At 56.5% G+C, this 6,069-nt stretch overlaps 1 protein-coding gene across 2 annotated transcripts in view; it reads right to left on the reverse strand.

The window, feature by feature from the left end:
- The window catches only part of ST3GAL2 (ST3 beta-galactoside alpha-2,3-sialyltransferase 2), a 101,292-nt gene extending 95,536 nt beyond the window's left edge, over positions 1-5,756 (reverse strand). Inside the window, exon 1 of one of the 2 annotated variants that reach the window (XM_005309799.5) lies at positions 5,617-5,756. The gene's annotated coding sequence lies outside the window, so the exon portion shown is untranslated. The remainder of the gene's footprint in view (positions 1-5,616) is intronic. The other variant, XM_042861349.2, reaches the window with a different exon arrangement.
- Between the last annotated feature and the right edge of the window lie 313 nt (positions 5,757-6,069).

Here is a 6,069-nt window from a genome sequence, read left to right on the forward strand (position 1 = left end):
CAGAAAGCTACACGGCCACTCCGGAGGTCACAGGGGCTAGAGAAATACCCTAGCGAGCTCTGTGGCCATGGGGCACCTACCAAGTGAAAGGTAGCACGAGGGGGTCACAAACTGGTATCGCGGTGTTCTTCAGCTAGCACCCATGGCCTTTGGTAGGGGGCCAATCCTGGACAATGCCCCTTGCAGCGAACAGGACGGGAGGATGCTCAGGAAACAGGATAGGGCCCCGCTTCCCTGCCACATGCACCATAGACTAAATGCATTCAAGCTTAGCAGCTCCGCTGCATCATGTCGTCCTTCCCACATGCTCCCTCCCCTCGCCCCGAACAGGGCCCAATTACAGAGATGTGTGTGAATAGCTTCCCCGGTCACAAACCTCCTCCGCCTGCCTGCTCCGTTCAGCCTCTGTCTCCTGCATGACGTTAGGGACTGAATCGGCCAGGCAGCGGCATCAGCCAGGTTTGCCATCTGCACCGACGGGGAAGGGAACGCCGAACCAGCACAAGGCAGGGACACGGAGCAGGGAACAGTGGCTGATGCGCAGGCTGCCAGGGGGCTCCACCGGCTCTGTTCTGCCCTTGCGTCCCAGCCACGCCACGAGCGCTAGGACTTCCCCTATTCCTGCACACACAGGCTCCCAGGAGCTCTTAGCCAGCAAACTAAAGCCTTGGCAGGGGGAGGGGAAGACGTCAGCCGAAGGGGAAAGCAAAGCAAAGCTCCATGCAGGGGACTTCCAACCTGCCTGACAGCCACACTCCAGGCTGGAGGAGATCCAGGGCAGTGTATACCACCGACTCATCAGGAACACCCACCATCTGTAGAGATCTCTCTGCAGCCTGCCGGGGCTGACGCGGGATTCACTCAGAAGCAGTGGGAAAGGAGCAGCTATCCCAAGTCTTTAATTTAAAATGTGATTTTGGAGCCCTGGGAGTGACTCTGAAGGGAGGGTGGGACCGGGTGAACCCTGGCCCGAGGAAACGGGGCTGGGGAGGAGAGTAGCCTTGTTGAGCTGAGCACACAGGACACTGATGAATTTTAGATTTATTTCCTCATTGGTTTTACCAGCACGCCCTCGCTCTGAAGCACACACAGGAAAGGACGCTCCTACTGGTTTTGCTACCCATTGCTAGGAACGGCCTTGGCATTCCTCCTTCCACGGCTGAACGCTCAAAGCATGGAGACACTTGTCTTATGGGTACCTTCTCCTAAGACAGGGGACTGAGGAGAACTACTTCCCACCTTCTTCACCGCTATGCCACTCTGGGAAGCATGTTCTCCCAAGGTCGTGGTTTTATTAGCGGTTAGGTGTCCCATGGCGATCTACCTGCACAATGTGTGTCTCTGCTCTGAAAAGCAGTGCAGGAAAGGAAGCGTTATTTGCATTTCTTTAACTATCTGACTTCTAGCAGCCCCCAAAGGTGACCAATCCGGGTGCGCTTGTGCTCAGTATGGTACAAGCCAGTAAGTAGCAAAGAGCGGCTGGAGAGCTTACGTTCCTTTCTGAAAAGAGCCTTTGGCATCAAATCTTTTAAAAAGCCACTACACTGGCGCACTGGACCATTTAAAAAAAATGCACATCACATTATTCTACTATAATGCCCCAAAATCCACTACTGCTTAAGGTAGCAACACTACAGCGTTTGGCGTCATTAGTGCAACTGGGAAATTCCATAGGACATTAGCGTGTAGGGTGCAACCCCTCCCCTCCCCCACCTCCAGGAATATGCAGGGCTAGCAGGCAGGGAGGGGGCCCTGACAGCTGGTCTCAGATTTCATTTAAAACACGTCAAGGCCAGATTTTGACGTGCTCGGCAAGTTGACGGCAAATGTGCCACGCTCGCAAGGAAAGACGCTTTCCCCTAACTGCTGGCTCTGCAAGCTCACAGCATCCGAGGCACATGCAACCCAGCCCCACTCGACTACCCCCTGCCCTGTCGCCATCCCCAGCAATGCGAGCTCTGCACAGAGATGCACCAGACAGACTAGCTAGCCTCGCCGGCAGGGCTCGAGAGTCAATGTGGCTGGCGTAAGAACTCTTCGGTCATTAAAGCAAGCAGCTCTGGACAAGCAGCCCCAAGGGGCAGTGTACCCAAATAAACACACGTGAGCTCAAGACCCAGGCTCAGCACACAAAGGATTCTGCTAAATAGCTGGATGGCTGCCTGGGCTACCACCTAGTCCTAGCTGCAGCTGATGGGCTGTGGGATCTCCAGCAAGTCACCTCCCAGGTGCCTCCGCTCCCCCTGCTGTGGAACAGGGCTGTTCCCCCCTTCGCGCTCAAGAATTGAGGATCAGGTACCCTGGAAAGCTACAGAAAAGCACCACCTGCTTTCCCAGTGGAGGTATCTTCCATGCACACGACTCCCATAGGCTCAGAAGGGAGGTCAGTGCACACGGAGACCCTACAGGATGGGGCCCAAGGTCAGTGCTAAGCAGCAACCCCCATTCCTCTCATCAGGACAGGAACAGGCAGGAAGCAGCAGACGCCACACCAGGAACACACCACGCAGGCTTCTCTTCGGGTTTCCATTCTAATTAACGATTGCAGACAGAGTCCAACCGACTCCATCACCTTCGCTTGGCAGGAGCCTTTAATAAACCTGGCAAGCTGCCAATTTCAGGCCTATTAAACGGACAGCATTTGAGTGCTGAGCTACAGGTTATTGCAGGTGACCGAACCCCCATCCTGTTATCTAGGACTCCAGCAACTCTATCCCATTGTGAAGTCTCTTCCCTTTGGTCTTTGGGGATCTAGATATATTTTTTGATCTGTCAGCACCAAGTTAATGGGACCACGATGAAAACCCTTTGGCCAGGCATCTGCAGTGCAACAACAGGAACCTTAAAGGCTGCCCCGAGAGACAAAAATAAAAAAATTGCGGTGAAGCCAAGTAGCTGCAGAGTCTAGTGTCTCGGATTACAAGGTTAACAGTTTCCTTTCTCCTTCCTTCCCTCTTGCCCCAGTGCCTGCTGCAGACAGAACATCTGGCTCTGATCAAATCTGCTCACTCCTGCACGCTGCATAACTTTCAAGCTGGGCTTCTCATCCATGCCACGGCTAAGCTCCGTCGGATGGCAGCGATCCAAATGGGAAGTAAAAACTTGCACACTGCAGCAGCGTGCTCTCCCCTCCTTGGCGTAAGTTTTCTAGAGCAGAGCAGAGTTAGAAGCACTGATCAGCCCCAGGGTGATAATAAGGTCCCAATTCGCAGAGGTACCCACCACTCACATATCCCACCAGTTTGGCTACGATGCAGAAGACAGCAGTCCCCAGGAGCACACCTAGGCCTTTCTTTACCGCGGTGCATTGCAGGCAGCGTGGTGGACAGTGGGCATTGCTATTGAAAACCAGTTACCTCTCCACCACCAGCTGGCGGGGAGGAGGGAGAAATCAATGCTGAGCTCCCACTGCTGAGCTTAAGGACTGTTGTTTCAGCAAATACATGGTGGGATGCAAGAGTGATTTCATTTAAGGAGAGGCAGGAGCCCCCCAGACCATACTGAGCACAAGGAAAATGCAACAGTGGCGCAAGAGGACAGGAAGCAGCAGGCCACACACTGGCCTATAAGGTGCTCACGTCGCCCTAGCAGGAGGGAGGACGAGTTGATATCATAGGGTCATGAAGCACTCTCAGTGGCTTGTTTGGAGCATCAGGCTGGACATACCTAGAGAACCCAACCCCTACAAGTTCACATGCCGACATGGCCAATTCAGCCCCTCATCTTTCTGGAGAAAGAAACTGAACCCTATTGGCTTTACAGCATTGAGACTTTTTTGGACCCTGCCTGGTAGAAGTCCTGTCTCCTGTGTATGGACGTTAAGAGTCCAGTTACCATCAGAAGACCCTGTGAAGAAGGGGGACCACGTGCTGGGTGCCACAGCTGCTGACTTTTGCTGGTCAAGTTGTACCCATTTTTTTTAAATGCTGGTCACCCAGCTACAGGAGAGCTGACTGCATTGACAGCTCATTTCCATTCTACGCCGTACAACAAGAGAACATTAATTACAGAAACTCTCCTGGCCTGGACTAGGAATATGCCAGGAAAAACCCAGATTTACTTTGAGATCCCAGACTTGACTTAGCAAAGGGCTGGGGGAGAAGCCACAATTGATTTTCGCTTGAGAACTGAGCAGACAGAATACAGACGTCAATGAGAGGCACTAGACTCGGGATCTCAGGACACAGGAGCCTGTCGGCGGGTTTTTAGAGCAGTTTGATTCTGGAGAAACTCACGGCAAGTATCCCATGGAAGTGCTAGGAAAAGAAGGGGTTTGTCCCTAAATCACTGCTCAAGATGCCCTTTCTTCCTGACGAACTGGACATTCGCCCATGAAAGCTTATGCTCCAATACATCTGTTAGTCTAAAGGTGCCACAGGACCCTCTGTTGCTTTTTACAGATCCAGACTAACACGGCTACCCCTCTGATTCATGATGGAAGGCCCTCTAATTCGGACGTAAGGCCCAGGCTCTTGTTCTCCACCAGACATCCAGTGGCCATGCCACAACGCACAAAGGCACATGGCACTGGGACGTAAAAGGAACGACAACACTAGGTTTGCTGAACAGTTCAGCAAATAATTCCAGAACAAACCAACCCACCCGTAGCATACCTCCACGATGTCTAGCAACATGCTAGAGACGGTCACAAACCGCACCAGGAGCCCAGTTAAAGTGACATTGGCGCGTAGGACTTTCTCCACTCCACAGCCCGGCTACCCTTCCTTTCCTCCCCGCATGCCTGGCGAGGGGCAATTCTCACCAAGCACCAGCTGCCTGTGTTACCTACCGCCTTCCGCCGGGAGCCGCTCACTACACATTGACCCCCACCGGTTTAAGGACAGCCTGACCCCAGGGTCAGCGGCTCCTAGGCTCAGCTCAGGAAAAGACAGACATGGATGTTACAAAACAAGCCGCAAAACAATTTCGAAGTGCTAATCTAGGGCTCCCTCGGGGGCCCAGGACATGGCTTGGGCTCAAATGCCACAATCAAAATGTCAACAGAGCCGACAACCCTTTGAAATGCACATTTCGACCAGGCCGGACTTCACGTCTATGACAAGTCCCCGGGCCGGTCTGTAAATCCCGCGGCTGTCACGGTGCTGGTTTGCTCGCCCGTCGCAGGGAGAGGAGCCCCAGCAAGCCGGAGGCACTGCGGTGAAGGGAAGCTCGCAGCAGGCGGAGAAGCCGGAGTTAGAGACGGCCCCATCCATCGCCCCGCAGGGCAGGCCCGGGGGAAAAGCCACGCCGCAGGTACGCGGCGGCAAAGCCAGCGGTTGTGGTGGCAAACACGCCGCCCGGTTCGAGCCCCGCCGGCCCGGCAGAGCGGGGGTGGGAGGAAACCGCTACCGGGGGGGATCCGGCTCCACCCACGCAAGACAAAGCAACTCCCCTCAGCTCTGCTGTCACCCGCGCCCCGGCCGGAGCCCCGTCCCGTCCCGCGCGGCAGCGAGCCCGCCTCGCGAACCGGACCCGCCGGGGGAAGCGGCTGCTATCCCGACAGCCCAGCCCGCCTCCGCCCGCCGCTCCGCGGCCGCTCCGCTGCAGGGGAGCGGGGCCAGCAGCCCCCGAGCCGAGCCCCGCATCCCGCATCCCCGCGCGCGGCAGCATCCGCACCTGGCTCCGCTCCGCTCGGCTCGGCTCCGGGAGCCCCTCGGCGCTGCTGCGGGACCGCTGGGGCCGGGCGGCACGATCGCTCCCGGCCGGCGGCGGCTGCCCTTCTACCCGCCCACCCGCGGCAGCCCCACTTCAGCTCGCAGGGGCCCCCTGCCCGCTGCTGGCAGAGATTTCAGGGGGAGGGGGCGGTCCCACGCGACGCTGGGAGTTGTAGTCCACGCGGGGCCACCAGCCCCCGGCAGACCGCAGCGCTGCTGGGGGACGGAAACTACAACTCCCATGATGCGCTGCGCGCGGAGCCGCGGCTCCTGCCGGGGCTGGCGGGACTTGTAGTCACCTGGCCCTCCTGGGGCTTTCTTCCTCGGGAACAGCCGGGCCAGGGGAAACTACCGTTCCCAGCATGCAGCGCGCCCGCCTAGACTAAAAGCCACAGCTACTGCGGGCTGTGATCAG

The sequence above is a fragment of the Chrysemys picta genome, chromosome 14 (genome assembly GCF_011386835.1).
Source record: "Chrysemys picta bellii isolate R12L10 chromosome 14, ASM1138683v2, whole genome shotgun sequence".
In the NCBI taxonomy this organism is placed as follows: domain Eukaryota; kingdom Metazoa; phylum Chordata; order Testudines; family Emydidae; genus Chrysemys; species Chrysemys picta.